Source organism: Dermacentor albipictus, chromosome 1, assembly GCF_038994185.2.
Source record: "Dermacentor albipictus isolate Rhodes 1998 colony chromosome 1, USDA_Dalb.pri_finalv2, whole genome shotgun sequence".
Taxonomy (NCBI): Eukaryota; Metazoa; Arthropoda; class Arachnida; order Ixodida; family Ixodidae; genus Dermacentor; species Dermacentor albipictus.
This window is the reverse complement of record NC_091821.1, coordinates 181,851,938-181,879,452: the sequence shown is the minus strand read 5'-3', so window position 1 is coordinate 181,879,452 and position 27,515 is coordinate 181,851,938. Positions and strand designations below refer to the sequence as shown.

The following is a 27,515-nucleotide window of genomic DNA, read 5'->3' as shown; positions in this document are numbered from 1 at the left end:
TGTTCCCTATACTAAATTGCGGGATTACTACTATCACGGGTGACCAGCGCTAAGAGTTGTACAAAATCAAAACACAAAAGGGATTGAAAAATACACCGCCCAAGCACTCCGTACAGATGGTTAACCAGCGAAGCTGAAACGTGCGACCCCGGTATTTATCACTGGGTTAATCCCGACGGTTCATTAAAGGATCACTAAAGGTTAATATTAAGTCAACGTGGACTGCTGAAATACTATCCCAGAAACCTCGAGACGCTTCTTTCATGCGAAGAAGAGACTTATTTTAAGAGAAAATGCATTCTGAAGCGTCCGCGTACCTCTAGCGCAGTTCAAATCGCCCGCCCTCGAGGAGTAGTGACGTCATGGAGCAGTGATCGAGGAGTAGTGACGTCATGGCCTCATAGTGCCGTTGCGCCGTCGGTGAGTAAAACGGCGCCCGCAGACGGCGCTACGGCTTTTCTGCGCAAAACGCAAACGCGCGGCCAGAAACAGAGCCAAGGCAGAGCCGACAGCGGCGCGAAAGCGGAAGTAGGGTGGCTAGCGGAAGGGAAAGCGCGAGACGATAAGCTGGTTCTTTATTTTATGACGCCAACTTCAACGCTCGTTGCAACGGACGACCCTGACAACGACACATTGGCTCGCGATGCTGGGCTCGACTTCAGCGATTTATGCACTGATGAACGTGACCTGGTGCTGGGGGCTCGCGCTGCCGGCGTCGTTGCGTACTACTACGACGGCAACTGTATGTCATGGCTGTACATATTCGCACATTTGTACCTTTTCCTTCGTGAAAACCAAATGCCGCACTCACCGCCTCTTCGACCTGCAGTTGTTCTTGCGCTTCGGAGAATGCAGGCAAGACCGACGGAACAGCGCTGCGGGAAAGCATTGGCTTGAAAGGCACTACACGCGACTTCAGTAAGTCGGCGTTGAACTCGTAATCCTCTGGCCGAAAGTGCAGCGAGAACACTATGCGATTTTTCGGCTCTTTGCCAACGCGCTGTGGCAGAGGTACCGCACTTAACCACTTCTAACGGAGAGGTTCACTCGTTGGCACACAGTGATAAGTGGCGTTGGATTCGCCGCTGCAACTGCCCTTGGCCAAGTTCCGCGGACCGTTCGCGCATCCCACGACATCGCATGAACGTGGCATTCTGGCTGCTTGTTCCAAATGCAAGTTTCGCGAGCCAGCAGGACCAGCGCAGCACGACGCGATAACGAAACAACTGAAACTCCAAAGGGTGCGCGGCGCAGAGTCGAGCTAAAACGAAACCTTTCGACCACCCATACTGCTGAAGGGTAACGTCAAAATGTTGTTTTTTCTAAGAATTGAACAGAAGTAGACAAGTAGAATTTCCTTCCCTCTTATAACCTAATGAAATGATCTTTTTATTACGAGTAGTTGAGTACTAGTGACATAAACTATGATGAGGAGTGCCTTCAACATCGGGCTACTACCGATATGTCGCTGGGGGGTCTCAAATCGTGTCATGCATTTACCTCAATTTCGTGGTTACTAAAGCGCTGTTCGCGATTATATTGACGCCTTAGACGTTCTAGAGCATTGCTTTATCACTTTAACTTGACCTCATAGTAACCTTTAGTGTCGTTTTTACGATGACATGGTGGGCTGCCGGATCCTCGGTACGCAGTTGCTGCTTTGCGCTCGGCTGCACGAGCCTGTTCTTGAGCCCGGGCTGCAGCATCGGCACGGCGTTGACGAACTGGTTCCCGGTTCTGCTCGTGGCGTTGCTGATCGAAAGATGCCTGCTACTCAGGAGTACGTATGGTGCGTGCCCTACCCATTTCGGAGCCGGAGAGAAACTGCTGCGCGCGCGCTCGGCTGCGACCGAGAGCGTCGCTGTCACTGGCGCAGCCAATCGCGTGCCTCTTTGTCACTTTTTCATTCAAAAAGGCGTCAGACGGACGGAGGGACGCACGGACGGACGAATCGGCTAGCCATATATAGCTTCGCTGTAAGATGACGGTGCATCAAGAAAAATAATTTAGGACTATCTGATTTCTGAAACAAACTACGCTACTCGAGAAGCTGCGGCCGCTGAGTGGCTATAAGAACGTCGAAAGTAATCACGAATAGGTTTCCACGTATGGGACATTGAAATTCGTATCACCCATAGAAACTGAAATTGGAATTCTTTATTTGCCATCCTGTACATTTACAGATTAAGAGACTGTAGAAAAGAAAGCTGTACTTGAACAGCCTGACGTGTCTACAATCCCTTGCTTCAGCAAGGAGGTAGTTTCACATATATGCGTGCATGCGTATACACACATACACAGCAGTATACATAAGCTTCACCGACATGTACGTTTCTCACTTACACTTTCCTCACAGCGTCAGTGAAACAAATCCAGAAGCAAAGGTACTTAACACAACAGTATATTACACCGACACCGTATACATCAGTTGAAGTTCCTTGGATGATGACGTAGAAAGATCAAAACGGAGCGAATTATAATAATTGAACAGTGTTTGTATTTTGTATTTAAGGCAACGTTGCTCATAGTCTTAACGTGGTTTTGTACTAACCAATCCTCGAAGTGTCTTGTAAGGTAATTGTACTCTACAGAAGAATACATTTCCATGGTGCAAAATATTTTGCAGCGCGAAGCACTGAAGTGCGGAAAAAAGAATAAAAACGGACGAAGGAAGAAGGATTGCAAGAGGACAAAACGAGCGCTGACTACCAACTAAATTGATTGATCACGAAACACACACGTATATATACACAAGGTGATATGTTTATCAAACACAGTGTCGGGGGAACCAGTCTCATCGGAAGATTAGCCAGCAGTACAATCAGACGAAATTAGGGTTGGCATAGGCTCCTTGTGTAAAACCATTTATGGTTGACTAACGCATCTGTCTCCAAATTTCTTCATAAAATACGCCTCTGACATTTCTAGTATTCCCTTATCGTGGTGGCGATCTAGCACACGTGCATCTTTAAACTGAGCCTTACATCCGCAGCTACTGCAGTACAACATTAGGCTAAAGTCCTTTTGGTGTTCCCCTAGTCTTTGGTTCATGCAATGCCCCGTTTGCCCAATATAACTGCGGCCGTTATAGTGGTTTTACAAGACAAGGAGTTCGCGCTTTTGAGCCTCTGCCAACCCTAATTTTGTCTGACTCTACTGCTGGCTAACATTCCGATGTGACTCGTGTCTCTCACGCGGTGTTTGATAAACACATTCGCCTTGTGTATATATAAGTGTGTGTTTTGCGATAAATAAATTCAGTTGGTAGTCAGCGCCCGTGTTGTACTCTGGCAATCCTTCTTCCTTCGTCCATTTTTGTTCTTTCTTCCGCACTTCAGTGCTTCGCACTGCAAAAAAAAAAAAAAAAAATTACACCACGGACCTAAACCAACTCGCCCAGATCGCTATTCTCTTTAAGAGTACATTTCGAGAGCATAGACAAGACGGCAACAAATTATGTCTTTAGGACAAGAAGTGTATGGTATTGAATTGCTCATTAAACAAAGCTCGAGAACGCAATCACACAACACAAACAAGATGCTGCAAACATAGTTATTGAGCAATTGCGAACAGTGCTTGCTGACCGAGGCCTGCAGAGTTTCCACATATGTCATTGAAGCATAGCGTGAAACCGGTTCAGACGAAAACCCTTATGATTCTTCTCAACTTCAATCTAATCTTGACAGCATTACTTGTTGGTGTTCACTCTGGTCCATGTAATTGAATGTTAACAAATGCAGAATAATGAGGGTTTCCCGAAGAACTGCTGACTGTACTATCCCTGTTTATTCCATAACTAATTTTCAGTCGTTATCTGTCAATACTTATATATACCTAGGTGTCCACATAGATAACAATTTATCATGAAATACTCACATTAACTATGTCATTAACAATGCGAATCGCAATCTTGGTTTTTTGTGACGTAGCTTTGCTTTGTCTCCTGTTTCCTTAAAACATTTTCTTTATAAAACTTTAGTCAGGTCGAAACTCGAGTGCGCTTCTTCAATCTGGGATCCTCACTCATTTACACTTTTAAACGTGCTAGAAGCCATCCAAAATAGTTCAGCTCGGTTTATTGTTGCTAATTGTTATCGCACCGCCAGCATTGCTTCAATAAACATTTCTCTAGACGTTCCTAACCTTTCTATCAGGAGGAAGCAGGCCCGCCTATGTCTTTTTCATGAAATCTTCTTTACGAAACCTGAACCGAAACGCACATTGTTATCGCCACCTTATTACTTTTGATCCCGCGTCGACCATAACTTTAAAGTTCAAGTGCCATTCTGCCAGACTAACATGTACTTCGATTCCTACGTGCCGAAGACATGATCAGAATGGAATCACCTCCCTGCCTCCATCGCCTGCAACCCTGAGCATGCATCATTCAAGACTGCCATTTTGAACATGTAACATCACTCCTCTCTGTAACGCCGCTATGTCATTGAGAGTATATAAATAAATAAATAAATAAATAAATAAATAAATAAATAAATAAATAAATAAATAAATAAGGAATCCGCTGGTTCTCGAGAAGCTCAGACATGTAAGGTGGTTTAACGAGTTGTCATTAAATATTTATAAAAGTGATTTGGCTCATCCGAGCATTGATGCACGAGCAAAGGGAGCACATGTGTTGGCGTGTGCACAGCTTCGAGCAGCGGAATGGCCTGTGACACGTCCGTGCATTTGTGAACATGAGTGAGCGTTACAATCGCGTCAAGAGACGAGATCCTGCGAGAAAAAGAGAGCACAACGGGTCAAAATTGTTCATAAATTTCATGTCTCTGTCTTTGAGCCTTTTTCAATAGTATATAGACGTACAGAACATGGGAAGTGCGCCCTAATTTAACCACGAACGGAAAGCTCGCGCTGCCTGAGGACACGCCACTTTGAGGCAGTGAGAATGGCTTGCCACCTACAAATGATAATACTCAGGCGGCCGCCTTTGTCCCTCAGTATCGTTAAGATATCGCCCGAAATTAAAGGTAGCGAAAATCTATAACTCCATCATGAAGATGGACAAACGGGATAGAAATGGCTACCCTTTCCGCCTGAGGTGGGCAGGCCGGGTGCCTCCATGTCGGGGAATGACGCAGCTTTCGTAAAACGGAAGTCTGCAGGAGAGCGCAGAAAAAACTGCTTCTGCGGTGAAATCGTGCAGAGCCCACGCAATGCGGGAGTCTCTCTAAGCGAAGTTGTGGTGAGCCTGCAAGACGTAGCGGTGCATCTTGGACACAGACGCGCAGCCAACTTCGGAGACGAACGCGACCCGCAACAATGAACCCGGGTGGCGTACAGAAACGCGCACAGTGTCACAACTAAACACATGGCATCTGAACCTACACGTCTAAACCTTGTGAGGTTGTGAGCGCTCGCAATAGTTGGGCGATGCCGTTGCGTTACGTTTCCGAGAACTCCATGTCCCTCGCCCCTCTGCCTGGACGGGATGGTAGCGGGTCATAGGACACTGTCACTGGGCTGTCATTCCGCCCACGGGTGTGTCAACAGGCTTCTCCCATTGGCTGACTGCTTGGCCGGATTTGGACCCTTGCTTGCGTGTGGTCTGGGTGCGCGCCCGCTAGACGGGGACTTGAGAGGAGAGACCACATCCGAACATCGGAAGGTGAGTACGTATGCGTGTTCCTCTCTGCCGGCGGCGGCGCCTTTGTCCGCCGCCGCTCAATGGTTACTTCGGATCATCGGGGACCCTACCTCGACGGGCGCACGCACTCTTCCGTCGTCTCGCTGTCCCGAGGCAGCGCCTTCCCATCGTGGCCCCGTCGGTTCGTCTGTTTGTTTCTCTTTTCATTCTCTCTGTCGTGGTGATGGCAGGCGCTGACCGAAGAATAGACGACCTCTCTAGACTGGATTCTTTGTTCTTTGTTATTCTCTGTCGCGGTGAGCCGTCAGTGCCCACCGGTGACCATTTGGCCATGCTTTTGTATAGCAATTACATTCCGTTTCAGTTGTATGGTTAAACTTGTGTTGTAACGGAGCGCAGCCTAAAAATTTGAAGGCCGCTTAAGCTTCGCTTTTAAGAGTGGAACGCGATAGCAGTCAAAGATCCCCGACCGCTTATCACACTTCCCAGCAACTAGAGCCTATCTAACCGTAGTGTTTACCGGGAAACGCTGGCGGCGAACGCTATGCACGAAGGTGAGCTTTCTGGTAGAAACGCGGCCTCTTGCATGGGGACCGCGATGCGGCGGAGGCGAGCGCCATCAGGAGGTGTTGCAAGGAACTGGACGCGCCGCTGTAAGGCCTTTAGGATACACGCGCGCCGGCGCGCGCAAATCTCGGAGGCCATGACCGCTCTATGAATGGTAAAAACGCTGGAAGAGGGGTTTGTGTTTTGAGTTTCCGCGTAACAAAATAATGTTTTCTCGTATATCCAAATTACAATCCGGCGCCATTTTATCTGTAGGCTGTGTGCAAGTTGTATTTTGCGATTTTTCTCACGTATTTTACCTCGAGAAATTCAATTAATTCAGTAACTTCCTTGCGCTACATGGAGGGTCTGCGTGGTTGGCTATGTGTGGTTCGAAATCATTTTTGTAGAAACGATGGTTAACGCCAGACGCCGATGCCGAGATTTCTGTGACACGGCTGTCACGTTAATAAATGGCGTGTTCTGAGAGCTTCGCCTAGGGCCTCCCTTGCTGCATGCGCTGGCTCGCCTTCCCCGGTAGTTGGGACCGGCTAGTCTCACCCGCGTAGCAGCGTGTCGGCACACGGAACAGGCCGGAGCAAGTGCGGAGCCCTGAATGCATCGAGGCTCGAACGGCTCGAAGCCGCGGTGGTCCTTCGGTGGCGCACGATTTTGGAACGTGCGCGCCGACAGTGCTGTGTGAGGGACCACAATCTTCTTACGCTGCGAAGCTCTGGTGGGACAGCACGCGCTTCTCAAAGAGCACGAACGCATTCCGCAACTCACCTGTGCGAGAGCAGGTGCCCTTGGCGTAGGAAGCTCGAGTACAAAAACGGGACCAAAAATACAAAAAATGCTATTCACTTTAAAACGGGAGGAAGAACCAGGTAGATCAACTGGGCTAATATAGCAATGATGCGCTTGAAGGTGGATATTTGTTTCAGTGAGGACATTAGGTAGCGTTTGTGATAGCGTTTGTCATTGCTTCATTCCGAAGAGAGCAGAACTGCTTACCGGTGCATCTGCGCTGGTATTACAAATGGCTAGATGTCTACGCCGATTCGTTATACAGGGTGATAGTTTTTAAGTTTTATGGAATTTTTAAAATATACCCGGTTGCAGATAACATAATTCTAGTCCTCGAGCTGGATTATTCAGAGAGGCGGACATTACTTGCACGAGAAATAGAAACACAGATTCAACTAATTAACGAAAGTCCACTAATTATATTTAGAATTAACTAAATTATGACAGATATTGCAATTTACGAATTGTAGGCGGATAATTTGCAAGGCGTATCCACCTCGAATGAATTTCCAGAATGACGCCAGTTTGGAGACATGCGCCATGAAACTTGCCCCCAAAATTCGCTGTTGTTCCACTAACTTTAAAAAAAAAAACGCTCCTTTATGCATGCAAAATTGCCGTGCGACTGGCCGCTCGAGGCACTTTGCGTCTATTCGCGGGCTCCTTTCATGCTCAGAAAAACACTTTTATGTAGCACGTATTGAGCTGCAGAAAGTTGTATCGGAAGTTTTTCATGTCGCTCTACAATTCTCTCATTGATTCTTTTCATCTGATTATAATGTTTGAGAAATTCATTAATTAATTACGACTAATTAGGCTGTATGAAAAAAAATAATTCGAGTATATTCAAGCGACGACAAACAACATTACCTTGGTTGTGTCCAGCTACGTGGCATTCGCATACTTTAAAGCTTTGGGTAAAGTTAGCTGTGACACCCGTATAACCCTTTCAGCTACGTCGTCTCCATGTGGTCACCCGACTTTCTTCTCTGCCGTTTCTATAAAAAATCGAATGAGTCACGCTGCACACTGGTGCGTCTATTTGAGATACAAGTAAACGTAACAAGCGCCATCTGGCATGAAATGGCGAAACACTACTGAAGAAAATGACTTTTCCAGAGGGACACCTCGACGTTTTGCGGCAGCTTTCGTGAGTCGCTGCTCAAATTTATCTTTTAACACCGCCTCAATCATTCAGAACATATGAGAACGACTGTTTTACGTAAGGCGAGAGCTACCTTTTCTGAAACGCACTTGCTCAGTACTCAGGGTTCTGGCGCAAGTACATAACGCTTGCGCAACATTTCTGTACCCTGTGCTTCACGTGCCTATTGGTCCGTATTGGGAGAACATTTTTCCGTAATTATTGCCCACTGAGAGTTGACATCAAAGAGGTTCATTGAAGACCAGCGCAGACCGAGTGCCGCATAGCCAGTGCTCCGTCGGCGTCAAATGGCTGCTTTGAACAGCGGTTACCCTGCCCCGCTTCTACAGTTAGCCTTTTCGGCGTGAAACGGGTTCGCGGAAGAGCGGCACAAATGCGCGAAAACGGTTACACACGAACGTATATACAAAGATCGACGGCTCCATGAAAGTGTGTGAAGTACCCAAAGAAGGCTGACGCACTACCAGCGACAAAGACAAGAAGAAAAAAAGTGACACTGCTTCGAACTGAAGCCATCGTGCGAACCATTTCACCAATATGACCGATGAGTAAAGCTCAATCGGTCTGACCTTGGCTTTGGCGAACATGGGCGAAGCTCAAGCTCTGACCATAGCCTATAGGCCAACCTGGGCCGCATATGTCAACGGCGGTGAGTGCTATTCTTAGCACCCGCTGCCTACCGTTCTTTCCATTCTTTGAAGAGCGACGCAAAACTCGTACAACTGCGGGACAAATGCGTCGGGTTGCTGTACGAGAGGAACCCTTGTGACGTGGGTTCTATTCCGCTCTGCGTCGGTCAAATTTAAGCTATCTCTTGCGTTGATCCCTGTAGAGCGGCACGTTCTTAGTGGGACATACATGTTTCTTCACGTTGGCACCATTCACGATCACGTCGTCAAAGTCACAAGGCAGGCTTATCTAGTATGGTGTCTCTTTTACAAACATGGTGGAGTTCATGTGCTGACTCTTACGATTATTGGTTTTCAACTTTTGTTCTTTCGTTTAGATATAGTAATGTAGCCTCCTGTTTGCAATGTATGTGTCACTTGATGAACCTGTCTATAACGTATCACCAGGACCCTGGTGTGAGCTAAACGTAATGCTTGCTTCCTTTACCTGCTGTTGCAGTGTATTATTATATGACATGGCGTGTACACTTTTGCACTGTACCAAACTATATAGGAGCCGCGCTCCCGTGAAGCTTGCCATCCTTTTGCCCCGGATTCTTCCTCTTGGAAAAGGAAAATAAACGTCACTTCACCAGAGTAGGAAAAGGGGGCACCATTCAACAAGACGCGGAGAATTCCCCCAATCCGCAGCCGCAATTTCAAACCCCGTTTCTTAATCCGGCCCTGGTGGATGTAGTACATGGTGCAGCATGCGACACTACACTCTTCGATGCGTCCAGCAGCCATTAATAGGAAGGAGGAAGGGCGGGTGTATTGAGTGTGTCTTGCTCGCACCTTGCCTCCTGCCGAAACTAGTTCGCGGAACGTGGTGAGACATTTCTACCGTACGGGAGGTATGTTTGTGGTATTCGGGCGGTGCAGCTGTCGTTACGCCCCTGATAACCAGGCACCATATGGCACAGCTCTGGTCCCACGGCCACTAAAAACGTCCCATCTTTCGGCCATGCTTGGTTCAAAGCGAAGTTCACACTTGTCTCTGAATCGTGGTAAGAGCTGTAGCGAATGGCGAACCTTCGTGGAAGCAGAAAAACGGCAGTATCTGGGATAGCTTGTCGTTTTCCTTCCGCGAAAACAACTGTCCTTTAGACTTAGTTTTGTTTGTGAGAAAACTAGAATGATGTCTCAGAGCTCAATGACATCTTACAGTTCAACTTCTGCTAGCTACAAGGTCGTGCACTTCTATAGTCCGTTCTATACATAGCAGTCTACGCTGTGGAAGCTACGCAAGAAGTTCGGTGCAAAAAGGTTGTCACTCCGTGCGTTCCGTCTGTGATTCGCTGCTCCGCCATCAGTGTTCGCTCGCGCGAGCATGCACGTGAAGCTCCTCGCGACGGGTTGGGAATAAAAAACCAGAAAAGAACAACATAAATAAAAACGATCTAACACAATGCACTGGCAACGGTATACCACAGTGTGTTTGTTTCTAAGGATTAATACTTGTTTCATTCAATACTGAGACTACATAAAGAACAGTTGCGCACAATTGCGGTCAATAAACATCGAGCTATATGCAAGTGCGAACGAAGCCACTGCAAGAAGTCTCTCCAGCCTTCACAGTGTTGACTGCTGTGTGTACAACGGAGTATAGTGTATGTGTATGTGCTGAGGGAGAAGCGCCGCCTCACCTAAAGCCTAGCCTCTGAATCTGCCTCTGAACACTGGAACGTTGAAACACTTCACAATCACTTCTCAGCTTTTTAGCTGTGATCAAAAGTGGTGATTCGCTACGAGATGACAACGTTTTCTTCTTTTGCAGTCGTATAAGCTCGAACACAAGAGGAAATAATCAAACTGCTTAAGTGCCGAAATCGAAACTTTACCAGCGCAGAAATTTCAAGCCGCAAGCGCGGTCAAGCGTGTTTTTTGTTTCCAGGCCCGTGATTATTTGCTAGCATGGTTATTTCCAGATATTTCACCAAGACTTGAGTTTCTTCGCGACTGCTTTAGTCAGAAGCGGAAACGAGCTTCTTTCTTTGTTCATGTCTCATATGTGATCCGAACACCGCCGACGCGCCGCATTCGACTCAACGGGTGACTCTGTATTCAATGTGGTGGACTGCGCATTGATTTTATGCCCGGTATCTCTAGGAAATCAGATCGTCAGGTTAACGCGGGGCAATCGTCGTGTCCTCGACTAACTGGAGCGGCCCACGAGTACGGCGCCGGGAACTGGAAACACATTTGCACATCAGCCGGAGAGCTTGGTGACCGCGGCGCAGGCCGGCGGTGCGCGTGGTTAGCGACTGGCGCTGCATGATTTGGAGGGACGCGCGCTGCCCACGACCGAGACGCCGGAGCGGCATTGATTTCGCAATGCCGACCGCAGCACACAGTTGACAGGCGCCAAGTGCCAGGTCGCGATGGGCCCGACGAGCAGCGGGCCGCGCGCCATCGATCGGCGCAGAGGCGGCAGCTCTGGTCCGCGCATGCGATCTCGGAGCCCCTCCACGACGTCACTTCCGAATTCGGCAGCACCTTTCGCTCGCGCACCCAGCTTTCTCTGGCCTCACTGAGGCCTCAGTGAAACTTCCGGCTCGCCGCGAAGTCCTCGACGTCGTCAGCGACGGACCGGCCACAGGTCTCGCGACGGGCGACCGTGCGAGCCGCGCAGCAACTCAGCCGCGGTGTGACACCTGCGACCTGCTCGGCCGAGGTCGTCGCCGAGCGGCACTCGTGCGGCTTCACTGACTGACGGCTCCTCGGAAGCAACAACGTGAGCTCATCGTCGTTCCGTGCTCCTCGTGCGGAAGGCTTTCTTTCTCTCGCGGTGCGCTCGGTCGGCGGCGACGCGGTCGTGGCAGCGATGGCGGAGCGCGCAAAAAAGCCTGTTGCGGCAATCGCTCGGAGTCGAAGAGGGATGCGTCCTCTCGTCGATGGCTCTGTCTGACCGGCAGCCGGATCGTGTCAGGCTTAGCAGGCGGACCCAGCGCTCGGGCCCTACTGCGGTGCGCCAGCAGCTGTTCTCGGAGGTAGTGACGACGGGCGATGAGCTGGTCCTTTGTCGGCGCTCTGTCTGGGCAAGGCTGCCCGGCGCTCGCAGCCTTCTCCAAGCAGGTCCCGCCGCCGCGGAGCGAGCTCACGTCTGCACGAGAACCGTAGCACGACACGCGAGCTTCAGTGCCGGCAGTTCCCGCACTGCGAACGTATCGCGGTCCGCGCACTACGAGCCGCGGTAACAGAGTATTTGGACTCGTGCGAGCCTACCACAAGTAGCGCCGTTACATTCGGCGCACTATTCTATCGGTCGTCTTGCGCGTGGATGCTGGTATTGCTTGTCTCTGCCTTTCTCTCTGCGTACTGTATGCTTCTGGTAAAGAAAAAAGAAATACCATGCGTTTAATGCCGTAACATGAATACTAGCCATGAGCAGTGCATTTGAATTGATCGCCATTATTTTGCAGGGAATATTTAGAGAATGCATGTTGGGCATGCCGATGACGATAGAGATGCTACTGGTAATATTTTCCTTTAGGTATTTGTTAAATACAAGGAAATGCTCCGGTAACTCCGCTAGTATGTAATACAGCCAATGGCCTGGCTTGTTAGCATCAACTGTTTTCTGTCACAGTGAGAAACCTCGCAGTAATCGTAGCGTTTGTGATCACAATTCAATATGAAAGGCACTGTTATTGACTAGTCGTGTTGAAACATATTCATTACCAGCTCATCCTGCGTCCATTATAAGCTTCAGTAATTTGCATTGCATTTCAGAAATGCTGCTAGAATAAAAACGAACTGAACGCTGTTAATCTCGGGACGTCATGTACTTGTTTCACACTCAGAAGCACAAAAATAAGCGAGGTGCATAACGTGTTGTTCTCTTCACCATTCGTTAAGACCAATGAAAATGCTTAAATTGCCGTTCATTGCTTTATTTCAGTTGTCTGGGAACAAATGTACTCAAAGGTGAAAGATGGTGTAGAATAATAAGTGACGTCATTCTTTTACTGGCTAATTTTTGAAAAACACGCCTGCCTTTTGCGGGGGTGAACGCTATATATAGATGTGGGTTCTTCGGTCTGCATATAAAAATAAAATTAATTATGGCAGCTAGATTAAACATGACCTGTTATTTAGCAACCACATTCCATCTATATAGTATTTGCGGCCTTTGTGCCGTCAAATCAACGCACAGACACCAAACATTAGGCATTCGGTGGAACTCAGCCAACAATAACACACACACACACACACACACACACACACACACACACACACACACACACACACACACACACACACACACACACACACACACACACACACACACACACATATATATATATATATATATATATATATATATATATATATATATATATATATAAAGAAACGTTTTTCGTTGCCTTTATTGATATCCTAACAGCATTTTTGAGCAAGTAACTGCAACATTCACTGTTGTGAGATTATATAAAAATAGGTGCCCTACGTTCCGCGCTTTTCATATTGCTTCTAAATCAACATACGATGATAACTAGGCTAGATACTATGTGATATTGTACATAGTAGCTGTGTGCCAGACTTGTAACTCCTCGCAGACCCTGGGGATGCGCGAGTAAGTAAAATGAGGTTTACGTGAACTATATTCGGACGGGTCAAAGGAGAGTTCACTTACGCCCGGGCGCACACACAGGCACACATGTACACAGACAAACGCGCACGCCTTCACATGCATCTTCAGTATAAGTAAAGAATACGGATGCGACAGCTTCCATTTCCGACATATTGCTGTCGTTACTTGAGTGGTGAGAGTGAGGTGTTACTTAAGAAATGCAAATGTTTTAACACGCATATCCACAACCGTAAATCATTAAATGTGAGACATCATTAGCGATTCTATACATTAGCAACGAATTTGTTGTACTGTGAACTGAAGACGGAGTGCCAAGAAAAAAAAAAACAAGGCGGGATGGGTGCTACAGGTGGCATCCGTACTGTTAATCTTCAAGGCACCCTGCCTTGAATTCATGCATTTCGTGTCTTTCCTGTGCGCCGGAACGAACTCGTCCAGTAAATTGCATTAAACTCCCTATGGTGTAATCTATTTCCGAGGGCAAATGTTTAGAGCCCACGGCATCAGAAAAAAAGAAATCTTATGGCACAGCCGCGCAACTGGGAATTCTGTCAGTGCCTTGCATTGGTCGAAAACGCATGCAGACGCGTGTTGTTCGACTTCATTTGCGGCTATGTGCCTACAGGCTGTGACGGAATAAAAAAATTGTTTTCGCGGCATCTGTTGTTCCTAGACGTTTGCTCGCGACTGTACGATACGACCATATTCCGCCAGGTGAACGTTTGCATAGGTCCTCTGCCACTGCGATGAAAACAGTATCGAAGGTACGGAGTATGTGCCTGTCGCTCTCAAACCGCATTTTATCGGTGCTCGCCGCTGAAGTGCGGCGGCGTGTCCAACGGCTGCTTCTGGTAGTTCGTTCACGGGAGAAGCGAATAGTTCGTAAGAGAAAATTCTAGCCAATCCTGACGATAGACATATTATTAGCGAAGGTGGCCGGCCCATGGCAAGGTGCACTTGAAAACGAAAGGCTTTGTGGATTTGGCCGCAGATGCGCACGAATGCGCGGCGCATCCCCTCCCAACTTCGGCTGATTTTGGTTACTTTGACGACTCATTTTCTAATGTAAAAGTATACGCAGCAGCAGGCACGTACCCAGGATTTTTTTTCGGGGGGGGGGGGCGCCCACCACCCCCATCATCATCACAATCATCATCATCACCATCATCATCATCATCAGCCTGTTTTATGTCCACTGCAGGACGAAGGCCTCTCCCTGCGATCTCCAATTACCCCTGTCCTGCGCCAACCGATTCCAACTAGCGCCCGCGAATTTCCTCATTTCATCGCTCCACCTAGTGTTTTGTCGTCCTCGATTGCGTTTCCCTTCTCTTGGTACCCATTCTGTAAACCTAATGGTGCAACGGTTATCTAACCGGCGCATTACATGACCTGCCCACCTACATTTTTTCCTCTTGATGTCAATTAGAATATCGTCTATACCCGTTCGCTCTCTCATCCAAACCACTCTCGTTCTCTCTTAACGTTATGCCTAGCAATCTTCGTTCGATCGCTTTTTGCGTGGTCCTTAACTTGCTTTCAAGTCTCTGCCCCATATGCACTGGCAAAATGCACTGGGAAATGCACTGGCAAATGCATTGGCACTGGACATATTTCACTGGCAAAATGCACTGATTGCACACCTTACTTTTCAATAATAATGGTAAGCTTCCAGTCAGGAGCTGGTAATGTCTGCCGTATGCGATCCAACCTATTTTTATTCTTCTGTGAATTTCATTCTCATGATCAGGGTTCCCTCTGATTAATTGACCTAGGTAAAGGTACTCCTTCACAGTCTCTGGTGGCCGACTGGCCATCCTGATCTCTTGTTCCTTTGCCCGGTTATTAATCATTATCTTCATCTTCTGCATAATAATATTCAACCCCACTCTTACACTCTCTCTGTTAAGGTCTCCAATCATTTCTTGTAACTCGTCTGCATTGTTGTTGAATAGAACAATGTCATCGGCAAACCGAAGGTTACTGAGATATTTGCCGTCGATCTTTACTCCTAAGCCTTCCCAGTTTAATAGCTTGAATTCTTCTAAGCACGCAGAAAATAGCTTTGGAGAAATTGTGTCTCCCTGTCTGACCCCTTTCTCTCCAGGTATCTCCCTGCTTTTCTTGTGTAGAATTAAGGTAGCTGTAGAACCTCTGTACATATTCTAACGCGAAAGACGAGGCAGTAAGACAAGAAACTATTTACAGATTATATTTACAACAACGGTTGATGCGCTGACCGGTTAGATTCACAGCGCGAGCCTAGTTCGTTCTTCCTCCTCTTTTCTGGAGTGATGGCGCCTAGGCGCTTCGTTCAAACAAACAAATACCTCACGCATGTAGCAATATTTTCCAAGCTTTTTACGTAAGCGTTCTGTACTCCTTGATTACGTAGTGCCTCTACGATTGCTGGTATCTCTACTGAATCAAATGCCTTTTTCGTAATCTATATAAGCCACATAGAGAGGCTTACTGTATTCTGCAGATTTCGCGATAACCTGATTGATGACATGGATGTGATCCATTGTAAGGTATCTCTTCCTGAAGCCAGCCTGTTCCCTTGGTTGACGAAATCCAGTGTTAACCTTATTCTATTGGAGATTATTTTGGTAAATATTTTATATAATACGGGGAGCAAGCTAATGGTACCATAATTGTTCAATTCTTTAACGTCTCCTTTTTATGTGGGTTAGTATAATGTCTGCATTCTTCCAGTTTCCTGCATGGGGCCTTTGCAGTCGATAGACACTTCGTATAAAGAGCCGCCAGTTTTCCAAGCATTATGTCTCCTCTATCTTTGATTAAATCGACTGTTATTCCACCTTATCCTCCCGCTCTTCATCGTTTCATGTCTTGCAGGGCCCTTCTGACCTCATCGCTAGCGATAGGAGCTTTTCTGTATCCTGTTCATTACTGTTTCTAAGTGAACTATTGTGACTCCTCTGGGTACTGTATACAGGTCAGCTTAGAATTTTTCCGCTGCTTTTACTATATCTTCGAGATAGCTGATTATATTATCCTTCTTATCTTTTAGTGCATACATCATGGTTTGTCCTATGCCAGGTTTCTTTTTTACTGATTTCAGGCTGCGTTCATCTTTTGCGGCTTCTTCAGTCTTTCTCATGTTATAGTTTCGAATATCAGTTATTTTCGCCTTGTTGATCAGTTTTGACAGTTCCGCGAATTGCGTAACGCTGTGCGGCCGCCAGTCCCATACAACCGCGTAGAGCGCAGGACTCTGCGATTCTAGACGTACTGCGCTTACTGCGAAAGGTTAGAAAAACACCCACATAAGCACAGCAGAGAAGTGGCTACGTGAGGCGGTTCGACCGATAACTGTAGAAGCGTCATTCAAAACAAGTAATTGTTCTCCACTTCCGGCGGCGTTTTCTCTACTTCCTTTTTAAATAAAAAGATGTTGATCCATAAATATTCTCATAAACAACGGTTAACTTTTTTATTATTCGCTTTTGCTTGCAGTTTGGTTGTTGCCTTGGTTTCTCCCTTAGTAGATCGCTTAATTTCTCAACTCCTTGCGATTTTTGTTTCCAGTTGCCAATTTTGCACGAAAAGTGCTATACAGTTAGGGAAAAGCAGACGAGGTAACGGGCGACAGTCATCTTGCTTATGGGTCGTTATTGCAGGGTTCCATGATGGATGCTCTTTCACATTATTTCATTTCCCACCTTATCTAACCCATATCACGTGTATATGGTTCCGTGCATCTACCAGCGTCGCGGCGAGCCGTAACTCAGGGAAAAAATGAAGCAAAGGGATAAGTTAAACGCAATTGGCGTTTTCTCCGGCCGCAACTCGTTCCATGAGAGTGCAGACCAGCTGAGTAACAGCCGCATCCCTCTCCTTGTCCCAGGATCAGCCTAAACAAAGAAGGTTGAACTAACAAAAGCAACAGCTATGCGTGTGACGGTTGAATAGATGGTGACAACTGAACGCATCTCGAGTTAATCACGCGGGTGCGGAATCTACGAGAAAACTGTCCTTCACTATACAAGAGATGGCCATAACTACCGCAATCTAAAAGGAGTGAAAAAGGCAGCATAATGCGGACCGATGTACAGCTGTCAAGTCTCAACATTGATCTGGTGGCGCTTTAGGAATGTGTGAGGAGTGGTGGCGTGGGTGGGGAGGGGGGGGGGGGTTATGCCACTTGATTTCGGGGGGGGCCCGGGCCCCCCCGGGCCCCCCCCTGGGTACGAGCCTGCGGAGCAGAGCTACTATGACGAGCTACTACAAGTGTGCCCGGCTGCTCGAAAGCGAGTTCTCAGGGAAGGATATATATATATATATATATATATATATATATATATATATATATATATATATATATATATATATATATATATATATATATATATATATATATATATATATATATATATATATATATATACATGCGGTGTTCCGGCTACCAGCGGGGGCCGTGCAAGTGATGGTGTTCCTCCATGTCGTATCGTAGCTTCTTCCTTCCGTTCGAACGCTCACCACCGAATGCCCAGCATACTCGCTGTTTCGCTACATTTGAGCACCCACGGCCGCCGTTCGCTTTCCATTCGACTTACGATGCAGCCGCGATTGCACTGTGAGAGGAGTCAGGCGGATGATGGAAATTGAGCTCCCCGTACATATAGCAAGCAAGGGCGAGTGCAGGCGCCGTGACTTATTTGGCTGTTCTTCAAATTGAGGAGAATCGCATCCCCGCAACCTGGCGAGAGTCTCCCTCTCGCTATTCTGCTCCGTTTGGCCGATGTCGATGAGATCGGGTAGCCGGCTGTTCGGGGTCGTCATGCGAAATTAGGTCAGCCGACGCTGCGGATCGTTGCTGAGCGAGCGATCGGAGACTTCAGCTGCCCGTCGCTGCCTCGCACATAGCCGACGCTGCTCTTCAGCGCCGCCACGCGTTCTCGCTCTTGACGACGGCGAGCTTGAAGCATTCGAGGGGGATTCAACACGAAGGCACGTGGGTCATGGCGAGCGCTCCCACGACGTTGAAACTTGCCGTAGTATGCAGCCTGGCTCTGGGGCTGGTGCGCACGCAATTACGCACGTTATCGCAGACACTCATGGCGCGCTGAATGCGCGCTACGATGCGATTTATCCAGGGCGCCTGTTATTTGTCACTTACAAATATTACGCGTGACTAAGCGAACCAATTAAGATATGCGCCCGTATTCACAAAAATACGCTTGCGTAATTGCCGTCTGCGATTGGTCATCGACGCGACTGTCGTTTAGTTGTCATGCTGATGGTTATTGTGAATAGCGGATGCCCGAATGCTCACCAATGAGTACACACTCTTGTATAACAGAAGGTATGTGAGTGTGAGCACTGGGCTGGAATTCACAAAGCTTTTCTTTCCGAACTAGCCTTTGCCATTGGCCGACTAAATCCAATATTAGTGTGCCTGACATCAGGATTGGTTGAATTCTCCACTTATGAACGATTCTAGCGTACGAGGTTTTTGTGAATACGGGCACTGGCTCGTACTCACTAAGAGCTAGCGCATGGAATAGTAAGAGCAAACTCCAGTCAATCATGATTATGGACATATTATTACAAAAGCACTTACGAACAAAAAACATTGTAAACACGGGCCGTGATATTTAATGTGCGGGTACGCGGGAGTAAAGGATCAAATTAACGTTAAGCTAACGTAAAGATATTGCTTAATAGCTCGCACTACTGATGACCCTCTGTACAGCTCCCGCCACGATTGTCTAGAGTACTGTAGCGCCGGACAACATATTGTGCGCGTTTGCATTGTTTAGCGGAGAAGGGCACTGGCTCAAGACAGAGTGGGTCAGTCTGCTACTCCTCAGCAGGCGCTATACTGAGTGAGCAGGGTGCCATTGCTTTTGCACCTCGCCTTCCATTGGTTTTGGTATTTCCACCTCATGAGCTGACCCACTTTACGTACGCCAAGCGCTCCTTCACTATTACCAACGAACTCCTCGCAGAAAGCTAATTTTGCGTTGATAAAGTTCCCGAGGTCGACAGGCCCACGTAACAGACTTTGATGATGCTGCCTGCTACCGCTGCTATTTCAGGATTGTTTACGCTGTTTATGTTATTTGTGCTGATCTCTGTTTCTTTTTCTATCCCCCCGTGCAGAGTATCCAACCAAAACTACCCTGCCTCTCTATACATCCTTTATGACTGCCTCCGTCACTATCACCTGTCAGCGCAATAACGGCGATCGCTTATCGTCGCGTGTGACCAATCGTTCAACGCTTTGACTTCCATTGTTGCAGGCCGGAAGCGCAAATGTCAGTTGCTTGGTTATTTCAGAATCAGAATACACTTTATTTCCACTTTATTTTGGCATTTGGCAGCGTATGCCAAGAATCAAAGTCCCTTTCGACCAGCGGCACCTCCCAGACTGAGCAAAGAAACGCAATCAGAAGTGCACGTACCGCTCGTGCGTTCTAGACAACTGTGATGAGGCTGTACGATATATACAGCGAGTGTTCAGCAAATCCTCTGCATGGTTAACATACCTAATCAAACAAGTGGCACTGCATGTGAAGTACGCCAGAGAGAGAGAGAGAGAGAGAGAGCAAATGATAAAGGAAAGGTAGGGAGGTTAACCAGGACTGAGCCCGGTTGGCTACCCTACACTGGGGAAAGGGAAAAGGGGACTGAAAGATTAAAAGAGGAAGAGAAAGTCCACTGGGGATATCGTTCGGTCACTCAGTCCGGGTCACAGACGCTGATTCAGTCCAGTAGCCTTCAAATATCGCAGCAGAGCTTTTGTGGCCTTTCGTAGCTGCGATATGCGAGGCCATGGTCCCAAGATCTTCTTCAAGGTGAACGGTGTGCTGTCTAGCTGATTGAGAGCTGTGCAGAGGACATGTCTTTCGTTTTGAAAAGATGGGCAGTAGCACAGTAGATGTTCTATAGTTTCCTCGGCACCGCAGGCATTACAGTCGGCGCTATCAGTCATTCCAATCAAAAACGTATACGCATTGGTGAATGCGACGCCCAAGCGTAAGCGGCACAGCATTGTTGCCTCATTTCGCTGAAGTCCTGGTAACAGCCGCAGTTGCATAGAGGGGTCGAGGGAATGCAATCGTTCTTGGGTGAATTCAGGTGTATGCCACTTCTCTAATGTCATACGGTGTGCTACCTTGCTTAGGTGTTGGGCTGCGTCGGTCCGCGATAAAGGTACAGAAACAAGGGTTGCTCCTTCGTGGGCTTTCCTAGCAGCTTCGTCAGCGAGGTCGTTGCCGGAGATACCGCAATGGCCGGGCAGCCACTGAAACACGACGTCGTGTCCTTTCGCTATCATACAATGGTGCATTTCTCGTATCTCCGACACTAGTTGTTCACACGACCCGCGACGAAGAGATGACAGAAGACATTGTAAGGCCGCCTTCGAATCGCAGAATATTGCCCACCGATTAGCGGGTACGCCATATTCGTAGTAGCGGACTGCGGCTCCCGCATTCGAAAATTTTTAACACAAGTGCGTTTGCTCACTGGCCAGTATTCGGGCTCCTACCAGTGCGTGATAGCGATTTGCGTGAAAACGGGATGATTGTCGCGGTGATGGCGAATCGGGAACGGCATTTACGCGAACGTCAAGGCGTCACAACGTCTTGTGAACGTCAAGCTTTCTAAAAACATCCTACATCCAGCCCTCTTCCATTCGTTCTCTGCTCGTATGAAATGCGTTTCATTGGTGGATGGCCTTCGCTAAATAAAGTATGCTCGCGGTCATCACTGGCTGGCGCCTGTACCTTTGAACCCAGCTGCCCGCTGTGGCGTACCGAGGGTTCTGAGAATGCGAACCCTATTGCGTTTTCAAAGAGGGTTGGCAGTGCAAGAACAGAATTTTCCACTTTTGTTTCGTCGTGCTGGACAAGGTCAGATTAATAGGCTTTATTACACCAAAGCAACACCTGCTGGACCGCGATTTTGCAGCGATGCCTGCCGCTCGATTCTATGCCGCTCTTATCATCCACCATTCACCGGCGGCTGATCCCACTGATAACGCTAGCGGAGCGTCGCTCTGACCACTGAAAAAGTGCGAGAAGGAATAGCATTGATAAAGGCATCGCTACAAAATCGCCGCCCTGGGCAGTGAGAGACGCGGTAGTAAGGTGCCATGGATGACCTCCCGGGCCTCCTTAACGTGCGTTCTAAATAAAAGTTTAATTGAGTTCAGCTGAATTGAATTGTGTTGTTTAAGCATGTCTCGAAACTGCACGGTGGGTTACAATGGACGCTGTTGTGCAAAGGTCTGGATTAATTTTGACCTCGTGGGCTTCTTCGACATGCACCCAAAGCATGGTACACGAGCCTTTTAGCATTTCGCCCCCGTCTATATGCGGCCGCCGTAGCCAGGAATGGAATCTGGGACCTTGCGATCAGCAGTAGAAAGTCGTAAACGCTGTACACGACTGCGCGTGCCCCGCTATAGTAAACGAATGTTATCCTATAGGGTTTGGATTATTTTGTGCAGGTATAAAGATAAATTTCAAAAAACGACATGCTGGTTTTTATTTCACGATTTTAATATGTTATAAAAGCAAAACGCGCTCACTTTTACAGCGAAAGCTGTATATGACTAACCTTCCGTAGTTTTTTTGGCGTCCGGCAATAGAAACGGACTTAGCGATTTCTAACAAACAATATGGGTGCAGCGTAGCGGCGCAGGTGTCAATATGCGGAACAGATTAGAACGCTCGCCGTGAACAATAGCGTGAGGTCAAGGTTATCGCAGTATATAAGCAGGAGAGCTATTGGCGCTAAAAACAGCTGCGTTATCGATGGGGAGGAAACGTATAGTTCGTACAACCGAAGAACAACATGCGTACGAGGAGCGCAGGAGGGAACAACAACGAGAATGTAAACGGCGCCGGCGCGAAACGAACACCGACGAAGAACGTTCCCGCGATGCTGAACGAAAACGACAATCGCGAGCCCGGGCACCTCTGAGCGAGCAACGACGCCAGACTCGCAACGCAAGAAATGACAGCCATTCCACTCTGTGAAGATGGAATGGCAGCTGAAGCATTTTGCTTTTCGTTTGAGAGGTTTTACTGTCGTCAGCTTTCGTTGCCATTCCATCTTCGCAGAGTGGAATGGTTGTCATTTTTTTTGTTGAAATATGTTCAGAGGACAGCTCCGCAAACTCAGACTCAGACGATCGCAAGCAATTCAGGCTGATCAATACAAAGCCGCGCTTTCTCAGCGCACGAAAGAGTAAAGTAATATAGCCGGAAGAATCTGAGGCCGTGTGGCCTGGCGAGGGCTTCTGCTCCTACAACAATACCGCACGCAAGCCGTATGCAGCATACAAATCATATAGACATACCGAAATTAACTGGAGTGTTGGATACAAAATATTGTTGCGAAGCGGAGAAAATTTTCGTAAAAAAAGAAAAAAAAAGAAAACAACATGTCTTCAAGAAATACACTTTAGGTACATTTTGTTTCGAACTACAATTATAACCCGAAAGCAAACGAAAGAAAAGACTGACATTTTATACTACGGTTCTACTCAGACAAACCCAATATTGTTCGCGATGAGAAAATATATGATTTATTTGGCCCTTCCGTGATTTCACTATCAAAATCACGTAGGCGATTTAGCAGCGTAGGTGCCTGGTAACTGACAAGTTGTTTCCCGTAATTGGTTCTTATTTTAGGTGTTCTCATGTTATGTTGCTGTAAGCTCTGATGCAGATTGGCGGGTACATTCAGGACATACTGTGATTTGTTTTGTTTAATGTGTTGCATCAACTTGTAATAGTGGACCTGGTTTGCCTTTAACATAGAATCTTTTTTTTTAAAGATGGCTTGGTTCTAAAGTTTTGTACAAGGCCCCGGTATCCCTCGAATGCGCGTGAGACTCTTTTTTGCAGTACTATCAGTTTATTATAATTTTTTGCGAAGTAGTGCCCCAAATTATTATGCAAGAGGTTAATTGAGAATAAAAAAAGTGCGTAGTACAAGGAATGTTGCAACTGCGAAGGAACCAGTGTGCTCAGTCTGTATAAGCAACCGACAGTTCTACTTAGTTCCATAGCAATTTTGCCGACGTGCATGTTCCAGGCGAAATCTCCCTGGAACCACACTCCGAGAAATTTCCGATATTTTACCTGTTCTATCATCCTATCATCAAAAAGAATAGCTATATTGCAGTTGCGTGGTTTGTTAGTAGGGGCAAAGATGATATATCTTGTTTTAGAATAATTCATTTGTAACTTGTTCTGTTGTAACCAGCAAGAGAGTGGCATCAGGTAATTATTAGCTTTCCATTCGAGCTCTGTTATAGTAGCAGCTGTGAAAAACATCTTAGTATCGTCTGCATACATAAATAATTGAGGAGACTCGGGGACGTCACACAGGTCCTTAATATAAATTTTGAACAAAAGAGGTCCAAGCATTGATCCTTGTGGAACACCCGTTATGATTTCCGTGTGCGATACGGATATGAAGAACTTGATTAAAGGGATCCTGAGAAGCGATGAAACATCATTATTTATGCTGACATATTGATAGCGATTTGTTAAGTAATGTCCTAAAATTTCGAGTACGATACCTCGTGCACCATACTGTTCCAATTTGCTAATTAATAAATTGTGGCATGCTGAATCAAAGGCTTTCCTGATGTCTACAAATAAACCCAATATGTACATTCTATTTTCAATAGTTGTTATTGTCTTATGTTTGATATTAAAAAGAGCTGCTTCACAAGCTTTTTTTGAAAACATATTGCATGTCACTAATTACGTTATATTTACTGAAAAAGTTTTGCAACCTACAATTCAGGGCACTCTCGAACACCCTTATTAGGACAGGTAAAACAGATGTCGGCCGGTAGTTTGTATTGAAGTGTTTATCACATTTTAGAATATCTGGAAAGATACCGCTTTCAAATAATATTTTTATGATGTGAACTACGCAATACATACATGTGCAATTATACCGGTAATATATTTCAGTGGCACTGGTTTAACATCGTCATACCCAGCAAAGACGTTGTTTTTTTTACTTTAAGCAGCAGTTGCACAACCTCAGTAGGTGTAACAGGTGAAAGTATCGCTTAGTTAGACTGAATTTGCTCACTACAGGTGGGGCCATGATTTCCCACCCGTCGGGATGCTCGGTACTGGAAACGAAATATTAATTCAAAGAAGCTGCTGCTTTTCTGCCGGTCAACACACCAGTGGCTGTCTTTATGTTTATCTCGGTATGTTGTCTTTTCGTAGAAGTTAAGTCTCTGACTTCATTCCAAACTTTCCTAGGGTTATTGTTTTATTTTAGTAAATAACCGTTCATTGTACTTAATTTTTGCTTGCTTTAAATAAGCGGTGGCCTTATTTGTGTAATTTTTGAAATCAGTCAACAGTTGCCCATTCCGGCATTTTACAAACAAGTGATACATTTTGTTTTTCGTGTTATCGTTTTTAACAAAGCAGCATTTATCCCAGGTTTTCTCATTTTCCTACTCCTCTGATTGCAGAATTTCAACGAAAACGCTTGGTCTTACGATTTAATCATTTAAAAAAAAAACGACAACTCGTATGGCGCATTTGTATCTTGTTTTTCAAATACACATGACCAGTCCGTTGATAGAATCAGGGAACGGAAATTTACTAATGATATTGCGTGAAAACGTAGCTTTTTTTCCCTCCTTCCCCTCGTTTATGCGTGTGAGGAATGAAACAAAATACAGGCAGACGATCACTTAGCGGATAACAGCCCCGCAGAACAGTCAACTGGGCGTATATTGGTTATGCATACATCAAGTAAAGTCGCCGTTTGCGCCGTGAGCCTGGTGGGTTCCGAGATTAAGTTTGTGCACATGAACGAATTGATTAGACCAGCAAGCTGTCTGAATGATATGTCATCCGACAACATGTTTATATTTACATCACCCATTATAATTAAGGGGGAGGACGAACGGCTCAGGAAATGTAGAACCTGTTCTGGGAAATCGAAGAACGTCAGTTTGTTTCCTAACGGTGGGACTGATGATAAGTACTGATGATAAGTACTGTCGATGATGTCGAATCATTTATTCCGACAGGGGCCCCTTGTCCAAGTAGTGACCTTCTTTGCATGCACAGGACGGCGGGCACAGGCCCAGAATATGACACATCTTTTCCTGCAGTGGTCACCGGCTGCGGCCTATGTGCATCCCTATGCATGCGGAACGCGTAGGCGTCGGTGAACGACATGCTCCACAAAAGCCTACACAGGAAAAGGTAGCGTCTCTTTGGGGAAGCCTCGACAAAAACCGAACTCGTGCCTGATACACCTACAGGGTAAGCCAGCAATAATGTGTGAGTTTTAGGCCACTTTGAGGGGAAACGTTGGAACTGCTACTGCACGGCGAGAGAATTTTCCTCACGTCTGCCCACCTTTTTCTTCCCGTTTTGCACACAATTGCCCATTGTACTCCCCCCCTCCCCTGTCTACGGGACACATCTCTCAATGCAGTTTTTTTCATGCCAGCTTCTTTCGTCTCTCTAACCGCTCGCGCGTATCTGTTCGACAAGTGTTCCTTGTATTACGAGTGCAAGCATCTAGTGTTCCGGAACGTATTGCGTAATGCGTTTTCGGCTGAGATTGTTATACTTATTATGAGTCAGTGAAGCATCATATGTACGCAAGTGCTGCGCCGACGTATATTATGGTACTTTTTCACGTACTGCTTCGTTACACTGCCGAAGGTTGAACTATGGGGGCCAATGAGGGTTATTGTTTTTGTCTTCTCTGGAATTTCGAATTAAGGCTCCTTATCTTATTCTTTTGAGAATCGCGGCGCGGATCCGCATGATGACGGGCCGAAATGCCATATTTTGCTCTTTAATTACTGCCTAAATACGCCGGTCAAGTATTTTCTCCCTAATTACAGTGTTTTCAAGCGCACGTCATAAGCCATTTTTTCCTACACTATTATAAATGTAAGAGAGAGAGAGAATTGAAATTGTGCGGCGCTCCCCTTTTACAGCTAAGAAAAAACACTGAAAGGCCCGGAAACATGAGAAACATGGTAGCTATGACAGAATAAGGCATCTGTCATGGCTAAACAATAGCGAATAAGAAAGGTGGCTCACGTTCATACATGCGTACAACTGAAAGGTTATGGCGAACTTTGTAATTCTGCATTACGATTTGATTTTGACAGCTAGGGCTCTTTAACGTCCTGGATAATCTAAGAACACGGGTATTTTCTCATTGCAAAATCTGTGGTCAGGCGCATGGCAGTATCTATTCAAGGTGCTCATTTCTATAAAACACGAAGCATTATTGGCATTCTCGTATGGTGTCGTCAGTTCTGTGGGAGAAGACCGGTCAGAGTACCTGCTACAGTGTGCATTTCACCTTATAGGCAGGTTAGTGGGGAATGGACCAGTTCATAGCCGGTAAAAAAAAGAAAAAAAAAGGAAAAAGAAACTAAAAGTTGGCGTGCCAGCTATCTTTCCGTGATCAAATTGCGAATTAATTCCTTACTTAGAGAGCTCCAGTGGCTAGTTTTTCCTGGGTATGATATCAGAGGAGCACTGTAAATGCGGCGTACCATGGTAAAAAAAATTGGCAGTAATTATTTTTACCCATCGAGAAAAAGAAAGGCCTAACCACTTTAGGATTTACTTAATTTGCGAACCAATGACAGTGTATGTATGCGTCCTAGTGGGTGGGACAATATCGATAGAGTGAGATTTATGGGAATGTGTCAAGGTATAATACTACACAATGGCGAGAGTATCCTGTAACTATAATTAAAGCATCTTGCCCCGTGCTGGCTCAATCCACATATTACTTTTCTGGACTTGTGAGTTCTTTCAATACCTCATAAATTAAAACAGCGGAGGGTTTTGCGTTTACGCTGCCTAGTGACTCGAGTGACATTTGAAACCTCTCATTGTTTTTCACCGACGTCACTGTGCTCTAGAATCCCTTATGAGTGTGAACTGGGACATTTCAAACTAGCTACGAAGGTAACAGATGTGTTTAATGATGCAGCATAAAGACGTGTCGACAAGTTCCAGCAGGCCTCATAATCCTGTACCGAGGTTGGACACACTCAGACAACAACCAGAGACGGTAGTGCCCGTCAAATCCTTAGAACTTCGCAAAGACCTCAGGGCCCTT

At 46.5% G+C, this 27,515-nt stretch overlaps 1 protein-coding gene across 1 annotated transcript in view; it reads left to right on the top strand.

Moving 5' to 3' along the window:
- The first annotated feature begins 11,440 nt into the window (after positions 1–11,440).
- Positions 11,441–27,515, top strand: part of LOC139053093 (probable G-protein coupled receptor CG31760) — a 180,405-nt gene continuing 164,330 nt past the window's right edge. The window contains exon 1 of the mRNA XM_070530256.1: positions 11,441–11,525. The gene's annotated coding sequence lies outside the window, so the exon portion shown is untranslated. The remainder of the gene's footprint in view (positions 11,526–27,515) is intronic.